The sequence below is a fragment of the Perognathus longimembris genome, chromosome 5 (genome assembly GCF_023159225.1).
Source record: "Perognathus longimembris pacificus isolate PPM17 chromosome 5, ASM2315922v1, whole genome shotgun sequence".
NCBI classification, from domain to species: domain Eukaryota; kingdom Metazoa; phylum Chordata; class Mammalia; order Rodentia; family Heteromyidae; genus Perognathus; species Perognathus longimembris.
In genome coordinates this window covers 35,057,429-35,072,106 of record NC_063165.1, presented here as the reverse complement: position 1 = coordinate 35,072,106, position 14,678 = coordinate 35,057,429, and positions in this window count along the sequence as shown.

The following is a 14,678-nucleotide window of genomic DNA, read 5'->3' as shown; positions in this document are numbered from 1 at the left end:
ATTTAGGAACTTCTCAGCTAATATTCTGTTAAATAGGTTGCCTATTCCATTAACTTCTTTCTCTAGGTTTTCCTTGATACCAATTAGCCTTAACTTGGGCTTCCCGATTGTATCTTGGAGCTCCTGGATTGATCTGTTTTTCCAATTGGATTGGCTTTGTATTGTTTTTTGATCATTCTCCATAGATTCTAGGGAATCTTTAGTTCCTGAGATTTGATCCTCTGCTTCATCTAGTCTGGACTGTAGGCTAGCTACTTGATTTTGGATCTCTTTTCCTTCTGACTGGGCTTTCTTGATGATTTCCGTCTTTATTATAATTTTCTCTTAGGTCCTGCATGGACTTCTTTACTTCATTAATTTGGTTCTGAGTGCTGCCTCTCAAATCTTTTAGCTGTGTAGCTATCTTTTCATTGGACTCTTGAAGTTCATTTATCTTTCTATTTGTGGAGGCCATGAAATTCTCTATTAATTTTTGGTTCACCTCCTCACTCTCTAGAATAGGTGACTGAGGAGATTCAAACTTTTCATTCATCATTTTTTTTTTTTTTTTTTTTGGCCAGTCCTGGGGCTTGGACTCAGGGCCTGAGTGCTGTCCCTGGCTTCTTTTTGCTCAAGGCTAGCACTCTGCCACTTGAGCCACAGCGCCCCTTCTGGCCATTTTCTGTATATGTGGTGCTCTGGAATCAAACCCAGGGCCTCATGTATATGAGGCAGGCACTCTTGCCACTAGGCCATACCCCCAGCCCCTTCATTCATCATTTTTATCAGTAGACTTTGTAGAGCATTTTGAGGGTTCTCTTTAGGCCTTTGATGGACTGCTCTGCTTCCTGCTTGTTTTGAGTGGGAGATGAGATTCCATTGTTTGCCATATTTCTTGTGCTTCTTCTGCCCATTTGGATTGGGAATGTCAATCTACAAGCACCTGTGAGCACTATTTAAAACCCAAAGCAGACCTTATCAAGCACTGTTGTATAAATCTTAGAAGTTCATAATTATATACATATACCTTCCCTCTCTCTTTTGTATATAAAATCATATTTGGTTTCCCTAGAGAATACAATTCCAATATAACAACCAACCCTGGGCCCTGTATTCAATTGTTACTTCTTTACAGTTATAACCCTATGAGCAATTTTTGTTCTTATATTTAGTTCTTTTTGAACTGGTGGGATTTCTCTATGAACCCCTTTGATTCACTTGGATTGAACAGGGATACCCTCTATCTGATAACCAGGGGTCAATGGAGTCTGGAGGTCCTGGAAGTACAACAGGATTGTAAGTTAGGGGTAGTGAAAAGAGTAGAGTAAAATGTAACTGGGGTGATGATTTTGGTTTAGTTTCAGTGAAGTGGAAATGTGAAGAAGAGTAGAATCTGTAGAAAGAACAGAATGAGGTTAAAATGATAATCTATGGAGAGTCAGCAGAAGAGTCAAGGTGTTAGTCATAAGAAGGTAAATTGAAAGGAAGAGAATGTGAAGAGAGAAACAAAGAAAAAATACTGGAAAACAAGCACACAAAACCCAAAAAAATTGCCACAAAAAACCAAAAATACCCCAATAAAACAAATAAAAATGGAAAACAAAAAACAAACGACATCACAAAAATGAAAAATAGAAAATAAAAAAGTTTAAAAAAATGGAGTCTTCTTTGTTTGGGTGGGCTCTCTCTAGTCTCTGGTTTCCTTGTGATGGACTACAGTCTATTTTCCTGCTGCTTAGCTTGTTTGACTTGCTTTCAGTTTGCAGAGAGTGGCTCTGCTCTACACTTATCCTCTGTTAGTTAAATCCTAGGGTTCTGTGGTTTGCACAGCTTGCAGGTAGGACTTGAGTGTCCTTTGTATATGGGGGACGCTGAACAGTCTCCGGAACTGTGGCTCCTCCTGCCTGCTGTGGGGCCGATGCCTTTAAAGCCTGGCTCTGAATAGGCTGTAGACTCAGCAGGGTGGGGCGCCTCTGGCCTGGGTTACCTGGCTGAGAGTTGCTTGCTCAGGGGAGCTTCCTTCCTCCTGGGCGGGGCAACCTTCTCCTGGGCGGAGCTGGCTGTGTAATTCAGCTCCATTTCCTGCTGGGAATTATGCTTCCTCTGTGATGGGACCATTTATCTGTCTCTGAATGGTTTACTCTCCCATCTGGCTGTTCCGTGCCATAGGTAGCTGCTCACTGCTTTCAGTTTGAATTTAGAAATTCCAGCTGCTGGCAAGTTGGCAACTGCAGAGTCAGCATATCAGGGCACCTCTGGCTGAGTCTGTGAGCTGCAGCCCAGGAATGTGCCTCCTGCCTGGGCAGGGGTCATTCTCCTGGGTGGAGCTGGCTTTCACTGGTTGGTCCATCTTGCCCTTTTCAAAGATGGCCCCTTTGTCCTCGCTTTCCCCTTGCCTGCTTTAGTTCCAGTCTGGTCTGACCCTATGCCTCTGTCAAAGATGGTGCTTTGCTCTGGCAGTGGGGGAAGGGCTAGATTCCAGAAGCTGCTCTGTGGGCGTGAGAATGTCTTTGGTGGGGTACTCCTGCTTTCTCCGTGATTTCGGCCCATCCTTGCACAGCCTGCGATCCATGTCTGTCTGCCGCTGTCTGGAGGATTTCTCCCTGGTCGCCGCTGTGTGCTTTAGGTGCGCGGAATGCCAGGTGCTGTGCAGGTGCCGGCACTGGAGTGGTGGTGGGACACCTTCCGGGGCTCTAATCTATGTTTTCAGGCCAGCAAAGTCGATTTTTCCTTCCTGGCCAGAATCTCTGTACTGTTACAATTTACTTGGGCTCTCTTTCTAGGAGTAAAAGTTTCTCTGGAGTGGCAAAACTGGGATGTTGGAGGGAGCTCAGCTAGGGCTCTGCTGCTCCTCCACTGTCCTCCCAGAAGTCCCTGGAAATGTTCTTGTATCAGTAACTTTTATAAAAACTTGCAATACATTTTACCTGTAAAATGTCTTTATCATAAATTAATATATTTTGCATAAAGATTATTTGATAGAAGTTTTTCTTATACATCTGTTATGATATAAAATCATGAATGTGATTAGTTGTTGAGATTTTCTATAACATTTCATAACTTAAAAAAATTGTAAAAAAAAAAAATTGTAAAGGAGAAAGTTGTTGTGCTCCAAAAATAACTCTGATCATGCCAGATTTAATATTCTCTTCTTTTGAATACCCAAATATGAAGTCTTTATTGTCATGCTCAACAAATCTTTTCTCTAGAATCATTTTGTTTACATTTAAGTTATGAATTAAAAAATTGTGAATATATTTGAAGTTATTACTATGTCTGGTTTGCTTCCTTTTTTTCCCACCTCATATTTTTGTGTCCATTTTGTGACTGCTGTCAGTTCTTAAACATATTTTTAGTCTGTTTCTCCTGATACACACTTCGTGCTTGTCAGAGCTTCTGCTGACTGATACAAGGTCAAAACAGGCAAAAATTCTTTGTGAATACAAGAGTTTGATGGGTTTGATCTTATTCTCCTTGGTCCCTTCAGAGATTGTTTCATCTATGATAACTCTTTTAAAATGCTACTTTTAGAAAGTAAAGTATTATGAAAAAAATTAAACCCTAAATTACTCTGTAATCTATGTATAAATGTATGACCCACAAAATGTCTAGTCCTTCTAACTCATGTACATTTTGGAGACATAATTGAGATGTCTTAATAAAAATTGCATCCATATCATTTTTATATTATCTGATAGTTTGGGATTTTTCCTATTAGAATTCTTCAAGAACTTAATTTTTAGCACTAATCTGTTATAACATATAAGTAAGACATTCAGTTTCTAGATAGAATGAATGGTTTTTTCATGTAATTGTACAGATTACAAAAGAGTCTACTGTCCCCATGGGAAATCATGGAGGACAATTACTCATGCTGCATTCTTCTGTGGTAGATAATGCCACAGGGTCTGTGTTCAATCTGTTGGAGTCTCTACCAGTGCTCATTTCTGCTCATGATTTCTGGGAACACTCACATAGTGAAAGAGAAAAACCTATCTCACAAGTAAAATTGGTAGTAAATTGGACTGGAAAAAACAACTGACATATGTACCACTCTCCATCTTGATAAATACTAATATGTAACCAATAGAGTGAATAAGAAGAATCTGGTAGATTTCATGGAAATATGTATCACTCAGCTACAAACGTAAAATTTATGTTTTTATCTTGATTTTGGTATATTTAAAAAGTGAATCATTCTACTTCCAAATTCCCATCCTTCAAGTTTTTTTTGTTGTTATTGTTTGTTTGTTTGTTCATTTGTCATGGGGCTTGTACTTAGGACATGGAAGCTGTCCTGCAGCTTTCACTCCAGGATAGTGGTCCACAAGTTGAGCCACAACTCCACTTTCGGTTTTCTGGTGGCTAATTGGGGATTAATTAGAAACTTTCTTCCCAAGCTGGTTTAGAGCCTTCATCATAAATAACTGCCTTCTTAGTAGCTGGGATTATAGGCATGAGCCACTAGCACCCTCTCTTCCAGTTTTTTTTTTTTTTTTTTTTTTTTTTTTTTTTTAGGAAAATGACAGCCATCAAAATGACCTTCAAGTTCCCAAATGATCTTGATTTTGTAAATGGTGCAATCTGGAGGGTATTTCCCTTACAACATGTTTAAGTTTCCAGAAAAAGAAACTCATATTAAAAATGTTCACAATAGGAAATCTAATATTAGGAGGAGAAGGAGTTTTCTAGGATGGTAAGTTTTTATTTATTTATTTATTTTGCCTGGTAATCTTCATAAGACTGAGTTTTCTAACTCAAGTTTATTGCTTTTGGGACTGTGAGGATGTTGGCAAATAGGCATGCAAGTAATATAAATCAGTGGAGTAATGAATATATTGGAGGTATTTATTTTGTATATTTACAAACCTCATGATATGAAACAATATATTTAATATTTTAAATTTGCAAAGCCTTTAAAGATGAGAAGCACTATACCTGCTAGGCCTATCCTAGATTTGCACTAATTATTACCAATGAGTGAAAAATGTAGAGTCTATATTTCTTTGGGTCTGAATCACTTCATTTAGCATGATTTTTTCCAAGTGTTTCAATTTCCTTTTGAATGGAGCAATTTCTTTTTTCTGATAGAATTCTATTGTGTATATATCCCACACTTTCCTTCGTTATTGTTGTTATTTTTAATGTACTATGTGAAATTATTTCTTTTTTTCTTGCATTTTTATTCCCTATAGTTTAGCCCCTGTTGTCATTATATTTGATTTTGGTACCCTGGCTATTGTATATATGTGTTTCTGAATTAGGGAAGGGAAGGGAAGGGGAACATCAAAATGGTGGGGCAAAGACAAAAGACCACCCAATACAACAGCAACACTTACAAGACAATATGTTGTAAACTAAGTGCACAGCTTTCAGGGAGGGAATTGGGAAAGAGGGAAGGTGGGAGAAAAATAAAGGAGGAGATGACAAGTTTGACAAGAAATGTACTCACCACCTTAGGTATGTAACTGTAAACTGTATGTACAGTACCTTGACAAAAAATTAAACTGAAAACTTACTGTAAATTTGCAGAATAGTATGGAGGTTGGCACCTTAGAATTTACTCCCATGGGACAAGATAAGGTGACTGTTTATATTCTCTCATTTTATTTTTCAAATTTACACTGAACAACTGAAATGTACTTTTCTAATGAGTGATGACATTGTGCTATTAAGAATTATTATCTAGGGGCTGGGGATATGGCCTAGTGGCAAGAGTGCCTGCCTCATATACGTGAGGCCCTGGGTTCGATTCCCCAGCACCACATATACAGAAAATGGCCAGAAGTGGCGCTGTGGCTCAAGTGGCAGAGTGCTAGCCTTGAGCAAAAAGAAGCCAGGGACAGTGCTCAGGCCCTCAGTCCAAGGCCCAGGACTGGCCAAAAAAAAAAAAAAAAAAAAAAGAATATAAAAGAATTATTATCTAAATACACAAGCATTTTAATTTCCTGAAGTAATGGTAAGTTATTTTCTTACTGTTCTTTAAAATAGACAATATTCTTTTCACATAATGATTCTACTCTTGCTGTGAGAGCATACAAATGTGTTTAAAATAGAAGCCCATGCTTTTTGCTATTCTTACCTATATTAAGTCAAATTAATGACACTAACCTCCTTGAATATCACCTAGACAATACAATAAAATTTAAAAAAGAAAATAACAGTTGATCTGTTTGAATTCTGGTGAGCTTCTTTCTATATTATTATTTGTTTACGCACAAGATTTCACTCAGGGACTTGAATGAACCTGGGGTACTCACCAGCCTCAGTGGTATGATTAGCTTACATTGAACTTTACTTTTATCTGAATTTATCAGCTGAATTTTTTTTTCCCTGAGGATGCTATCATACCTTGACTAAAATCCTATTAATCCTATTTCATGATTTAAAACAATTGCCTTTGTATCAAAATCAAAACAACAACAATAGCAAAAACACATGTGAAGGATAAACAGAGTTAGAGAGGTGAAAAGTGAAGAAATATTTTAAAATACAGTTTACTAGGAAAAGAAACTGGTCCATAAATGTTAACAAATAACAAGCATAGCAATGGATTCAGGAGTTTCACATCATGCATTTGTTCTCCTAATCTTTTCAGTGTGCAATAACTTAAATAACTTAATTGTTTCTTTTGCTCCTAAAATTCTCTTTGGAACCAATTTTTAGACTGCAATTGTGAATCTCTATTTTAGAGCTATATGGACAAAATAATAATTTTTATAAGTGTCTATTTTATCTGAAGTATATTTTGGTTAAAGGATATATAGGAAAGAAAAATGAACATAATGATTTTGTAGGACTTTTATGTAATTGGCAGTATTTGGAACTTGAATAGAGATTTTAGAGACGAGCTTGCCTATGTCTAGAAAGGTCATCTTATTCACAAAAGCTCGTTGGTGGCAGAATGGGGAGTGGGAAGGAGGGTCTTACACCTGTAAGTTATTGCTCGCTTAATGCTCTGCGAATATGTATTTGTCCACTTTATTCTATTTATAGTTCATTTGCTTTCAGGTTTCCTGCAAGCAAAATATCATCACCATAATATTTTAAACACTATTTTCAAATGATACGACTAACATTAACAAACATTTTGATTATCTGTGGGAGGTGAACTTATCTATCAGATCCTAACTTAAAAATGAAAAATTTTAAAACAAATGCTTTTAAGTATCATTTTCTTTTTTGTTTTGCCAATCCTGGGCCTTGAACTCAGGGCCTGAGCACTGTCCTTGGCTTTGTTTTGCTCAAGGCTAGCACTCCGTCACTTGAGTCACAGCACCACTTCTGGCCATTTTGTATATATGTGGTGCTGAGGAATCGAACCCAGGCCTTCATGTATATGAGTCAAGCACTCTTGCCACTAGGCCATATTCCCAGCACTTAAGTATAATTTTTTTAAAAAAATAAGATTTTGACACTGAAGAGCAAATAGCATTGCTCTGTGAATACAACAAATCAGGAACTGGATGCTGGTCAAGACCTCTTCTAAGCATCACTTGAAATTTTTTTAATGACTTTAGGTAGCTCCCTTAAGCTATTAGCACTTACATATCTTTATTGAAGAAAGGTGATTATAGCCATCTCCTGGCTTTTAACCTTTGACCAATGTGCTGTGCCCACATTGATTCTTTTTTTATTGAAATATTAAGCTTCTTGATGTGGCTGAATACTTTTTAATATCCTCCCAGCTGGACCATAGAAAGAAGACAGAAAAGTAGATGAAAATTAACCCTGTGATTTTTGACTCTTACTTTGAAGCTTTCCTAAGAATCATCTAAGCAAATGCATCTAGGAGACTTTGCTTTCAGGTGGAATTGATATAACAAGCAAGGCAGTTAGTTACTTTCTCAGTGACCTTCCCCACCTGGCAGTATTGGCACATGTGACAATTGCTAGAAAAACAGTCCTTGGTCCATCCTGTAACTGCTCAGGGTGTATTTAGGTCCAGGTACCAATGTTTTAACAAGCACCGTGGGTATGTTGATGTATGGTAAAGTTTAAAACACACTATTAAAAATTAAAACCAAAAATATTAGGGTACATTTAAAGAAGTCAATCTCAACTTTGGCAATAGAAATTGAGTTATGTTGGATGTTACTGATTCATTCAGGAAAAATAAATAAATAAAAGTGATGCTGTGTTCAGCTTTCATGGGTCCTTCATCCTAACTTTACAAGGTCAATTAAAGTGTTGAAAGAACATTGGTATATTTGACAGTTTTGATAATCAAGCATTAAAATATTGACAAAAGAAGAGAGATGTCATTAGGCAATGATCATTGCTGCTTAGATGTTGGAATCAGAAATTCAGTGGTTTCTTTTACCTTCCAAAATAAAAGATTGTGGATGACTTTAAAAGATTTAGCACATATTAAAACATTATAATCCTCTGAAGTTAGTACTCATGTTCAGAATTTATTTTCATAAATAGAAATTTGATTTGTGTTAAAACATTGTTATAAGTAGATATTTTGTTCAGTCCTTTGATACTGAGGAAATCAAAGAAGTTAGAAGGCTTTAGTTTATTCCAAAGGCTTTGTATACTATATAAAAGTATGAGATGTCTTTTATAATTCTTCTTCCAAGAAAAGGGTTATTTGTACTCCAAAAAGAATTTATTTTCACAGTTGCCATAGGTAGTTTGGAATATATTGCTGTCAGGAGTACAGTAGAAAAATTATATTAAGAAATATATCCATGGATAGATTTCAGTATTATTGTCTGCAAAATGGTGATTCTTAAAATTGTTGCTTTAAAGAGATGATTGGCAAAGTGGTAAGGTTGTCAGTTACCTGAAATTCATTAGAGAATTCATTTTCCTCGACATCAGGGGTCCCTAATGTTCATTTGCAACCTTTAAAAAAATAGCTGTACTAGCAAACCTCACTACTGCAGAGAAAACAATAACTGCCTTGGATTACGTTGAATCCAACAAAGTTGATCATTGAGATTGTCTTGATTATTTATATTATTATCCATGTCTAAGATTAACATGTTTATGCAAGGTTAAAATAAAATATCACATATTGATGAAACTTTAATAACATGAGCTATGGAAATGAAAGAAGGAAACCCTTATAATTCTACACTGATGTTTTTATTTTTATTTCTTTTTTGTAGACTAAAATAACAGAATTCTTCCATTAGGGTAGAATTGTTTTACTTACACACTTCTACATTTGTTCATCAAAACGAAACCATCAGGAAATTTCAAAACAAGACAATGAAAAGTTAGAGAATTGCAATCCCTGTCTAAGCCACTCAATATATGCTTGCAAGGAAAAGGTCAACTTTTGGTTAAAGTCCCACTGCTGCTCCTAATCTTTTGGATTCATTTTCATTAATGGAGAGATGCATGTTTGTTAAATCTACCTTTTCAGTGGTGTTTGTTTCATGAGAGGAAATGAATGTGACCAGTTTAGACTTCTAAGTTTGAAAACCTGCTCATTTTTAATCCTCTTTTGGGAATTGTCCACTATTTTCTTTTTTTCAGTCCTGGGTCATGAGCTCAGGGCCTGGGCACTGTCCTTGACCTCTTTTTGCTAAAGACTAGCACTCTACCACTTGAGCCACAGTGCCACTTGAAGCTTTTTCTGTGTATGTGATACCTAAGAATCAAACCCAGGGCTTTGTGCATGCTAGGCAAGCACTCTACCACTAGGCCAAACTCCTGGCTCCACTATTCTTTTCAGTGAAATTTTTCTGTCAGTTCTACTTAGTGTTCTGAAAAGGATCTTGGCAATAATCAGTTTTTGCTCTCTCTCTTTTTCTCTTATTGACATATTCTGAGATCCCTAGTCCCTTTTGTAACCTATCAGTCTGTATGCTCAAGCCTTATAATGATATACCACAATTATTTATGAGAGCACACTATATGCATACTACAAATTCAGTAGCTTTTCTCTATTCCACCAATGAACAAGGACAGAAAGAAATCAGGAAAACAATTCCATTTATAATTGTTCCTAAAACTGAAATATCTAGGAATAAATTTTTCTAAGGCGTGAATTACATGTATACTAGAAACTATAAAATCACATTAAAGAAGACAGCTGAAGATGGTTCCTGAATTCATGTTGTTCATGAATTGGGAAATCAGCATCATGAGAATGACCATAATGCAACCAATCCCCATCAAAATTATAGCAATGTCCTTCACAGTGGTAGAAAAGGCTTGTAAAGAATTCTAAAGTTTGTTTCGAACCACAAAAGACATCCAATAGCCAAAAAAATTCTGGGGGAAAGACTCATGCTGGTGGAATTATGATACCTTATATAACACAGTCATAGTCATGGAGTGTTGTACAATACAAAATAAGACACCTATAACCATAAAATAGAAGATATAGAAATTAGTGCACAAAGTTATATCCAGCTGATTTTTGACTAGCATATCAAAACTACATGCCAGAAAAGGAAAGCTTTCTCAACAAATGATCTAGGAAAATCTGATAATACTGCCTTAATGACTTAGACTAGAAAACGGTTTCTTACTTTGTTCAAAAACAAATACAAATAGCCAGACACATCAAGAAATTTTCAATGTTCATTGTCGTAAAAGAAATAAAAATCAAAAGATGTTGATATTACATTGTATTCTATTTAGAATGGCTGTCATCAAGAACACAAATTGCAAATACTGGTAAGACATGGGACAAGAAGGAATTATTATACATTGTTGGTGTAAATGTAAAGTAACAGAACCACTATGAATAACAGCAGGGAGGTACTTCAAAAAATTACAACTGTGTAATCTGAGCACATATCTGAAGGAATGTAAGCTAGGAAATAAGAGACAGTCACACATATACACACATATATTTGTTGTAACATTATTTACAGTAGTCAAACTACAGAATCAGCCTAGATGCCCTTATGTACACACACAAGGAAGTACTATTTAGACATAAAGAAACAAAAAAATCATGGCACTTAAAGGTAGATAGATGGAATTGGAGGTCATGATGTGCATAGAACTTAGATTCACAAGGACAAAGACTGCATGCTTTCTCTCATATGCAGAATCTCAACAAACACACACACACACGGATACATGTATACAGTTTTTTAAATATATGAAATGAGAGTAATTGAGGAGTTATCTGAGAAGGATTCACAAAAGGGGAGTGAAAGAGATGAAGAAGAAGTTAAAGATACAGAAATATACTGTGTCTATGTCTGAAGAGGGTACAAGGAAACCACTGAAATCTATTGACAAAATGAAGGGACAGGTAGAAGGGGTGAGTTAGGCTAGTCCAATCCATGTATATTATATAGATTTGTAAAATACTATCATGAAACTTTTGTTAATTTACATTAACAGAAATTAAGGTTTCTGGTTGGAGAGAAGATATTGTCATACATTTTGGAAAGAGTAGAAAGGAAGTGGGAGAATCAGGAGACTGGACCATTCTGCATGTTGATGATGAAAGGCCAGAGTGGTTATCCAATATGGAAGTCATACAGAGCCCTGGTCACAGTGCACCAAACCTTTGACGTCATTCTAGAAAGGTCATGGTACTGCTGTTCTTTTGCTTTGTGTGAGCCATGCAGCTGGCAAACAAATAATAAATGAACATCTTTCTAGTTAAAGATAGTCAGAGGGATTTAAAATGAGTATAAAATAGCCACTTCTTGTGGAACAGTCAACAACAGTAAACTACCTAGAAAATGTATTCCTTCACCTTGAATATTGTTGCACCTGTAACTTTCAGTGTAATGAAACATCATTCTACATTTTACCTTGAGTTTTTGTGCAATGAGCATTTAAGAAATTATTCATATGAAGAGAAAAGTGGATGTCAGATATAAATGGTAAGAAATTCTTTACTTAAATTTAAATCAGAATAATTACTAGAAGATAAATAGTAAAAAATGTGCTTTAATCGAGAGGCTGATTACTTAGTTTGTAGACTCTTCTGGCTTAATTAATATCATTATCTCTTTCCTACTTCTTTTTATTTTTCAGAAAATTATTCAAAAGTTTTACGAGTTGAAGCTGAGCACCCAGTGTCTCACAACTATAATCCTAGCTACTCATGAGGCTGAGATCTGAAGATCCCAGTTCAAAGCCAGCCTGGGCAGGAAAGTCGTGAAACTCTTATGTACAATTAACCACCAGAAAACCCGAAGTGGAACTGTGGCTCAAGTGATAAAGCACTAGCCTTGAGTTGAAGAGCTCAGGTCCAGCGCCCAGGCCCAGAATTCAAGCCCCACAACCAACCAAAAAAAAATAAAAAAGGCTGAATCAGTGAAAAATAGGAGTCTACCTCAGGTACAGTGCTTGCCTACTTTGCATGAGGTCCTAGGCTTAACTCCAGGAAAAACAAATAAATAAACTATCAATAAAATGAAGGCTTTTGTAGATGTCATGCTTCACATCCCTAAATAGAGCTCACAAATATAGATAGATGGATATATAAATATGATATATATACTATATATTTATGGATATAAAGTAAATACATAATACATCTTTATATAGAGAGATATGTACTGTATAAACTATATATAATCTTTATTACATTTGTCTTTACATACATTAACATGTTTTCCTTTATTTAATTTCCTATCTTTCACATTGTCTTTTTAATATTAATACATCATGCATTTAGGAAGTATACACATTTTCCTGTATATATATTGAAGGTGAAATGTACTATAATGATAGTAATCCTTTGAGGTAAAATAGCAGATAACTGTATTATGATTTCCATTCTTTAATTTTTTTAAACCAAAGAATAACAAAAATTTTATTAACAAAAATATGTATATATGTATAAAGTAAATATTGGAAAAATTGATATATACTTCCTTAAATTCACTGCTATTTGTACTTGGATAGTGAATATAAATTTTTAAAGCATTAGATATTTTAAAAAACTGGAATCCAAGCTCCATGTATTCTACGGTTGAGTTGATGCTCAGTGGTACTCTTACATTCTCATGCATACCTAAACCCAAGAGGACTTTCTCTTTTATTAAAGTATTTAAGTTCATGACCTCATCTACAGAGGAAATGAAATTTCTTAAAGCAGATATATGTTTTCCATGATAATATGCCCTAACCAGTTGTTAGGGGCGAAAGGAGAGAAAAGGACCCCAAAACAACATAGAGGAGCAAGCTATCTAGAGTAGCATATGCTCAGCAGTGGACTGAGTTCCTGTCAAGATGAGAAACCTGAGTGATTTCCATGAACCAAGTTGTTACTAAACGATAACTTTCCTGTCTTAGGCAATTATAGACGCTGTTACACAAAAAACAACTGTTATATTGCTAACATGGTAATTGAATGTCTGCAGGACATGGTTTGAATTTAACATTTTGCTTCCATTTATGTTTTGAGAAATAATCTGAATAGAATATGATTTTTTCCTATTTTGTGATTATTTTATATAAAATTGTATATTAAAAGCATTGCAGTTAAAATTCTTCATTTTAGCATGTCATTGTCCAGAAAGGTGAATTGACTTATTTACTGCATGAAAAGTAACATCTGGAATTCATAATTTTAATGAAAATTTATATCGTGGCATTATTATATCTCTATGAATAGAGAATCTCTAGAATATTTCAGAACGAACAGTATATTATGTATGTGTGCATAAATATATCTACATGCCTACACAACAATTCCCCCCCTACTTCTTCTCCCCCTTACATTACTGGGGATCAATCCGTCCTTGCCCAGAGTCGTAGACATGTAGGGAATGTGCCCTCCCACTAAGTAACATATTTACCACTCAAAGGGACAATTTTTTTCCTTTCTTTTTAAGAGAAAAATGGGTCTAGATAATTATTTTAAGGCAAAGCTTGGTCAGTGAGAAGCATGGAAGAAACAGTCTACATGGTTGAAAATTTAAGATCGAAGACTTTTTAATTTCAATTAACAGAAGATTTGTAATCTATATAACACTAATTTCTCCCCCAGTTAAATAGAGTCTTGACAGGGATGAGGGCAAAGTGTGGACTGAATAAAACTACCTAAGACTCTTATCTGATTTTACAGGGTTATGAATTGCTGAGGGACAGGTTACATGGATTTGTAGTTTTTCACAGTTTTCTCAGTTTACACATTGGCTATGTGACAAGACTTGCTATCATGAGATACATATTCATGTAGATGCATATATGTCTATATTTTTTCTTTCCTCAGGAGAAAGGGTTCCTTTAAAATCACATAATCTACAATTTTATTGCTAGCTAACAAGTTCTGAAGCATTGCCTACATAATGCTGCACTATTTCATAAATATATATTAAAATATTATTTGGATAAGTAAGTTAATCAGTGAATTAATAGATCAACATTTTTTAAAACATCTATTGATGCCATTTTTGATTGTGTTGCTGGAGAAGTGAAACGTTTTAAATTTTCTTTTTTCTGAAAAATAATTTGATAAAAAGATATTACTTTTCAAAAGTTTTTATACTTAGTGTTTGAAAGAAAATTTGTCATTTACATGTAGAATTTAAAATTGTTCAAAAGTAAAACAAGTAAGATTACATGAATCAATTTAATCAAATTAAAAACTCAGCATAATAAGTACATTACACAACTCAAAGGGTAGTGTTCTGACATTTTATGTGCAGTGTTGTCAGTCAACTCAGACCAGTATATAACATTCAGGTACTTCTAAAACAATAGTGTTGGTTTTCATGTTCTGACAATGAGAAAATGAATAGAAAATATAATAAAAT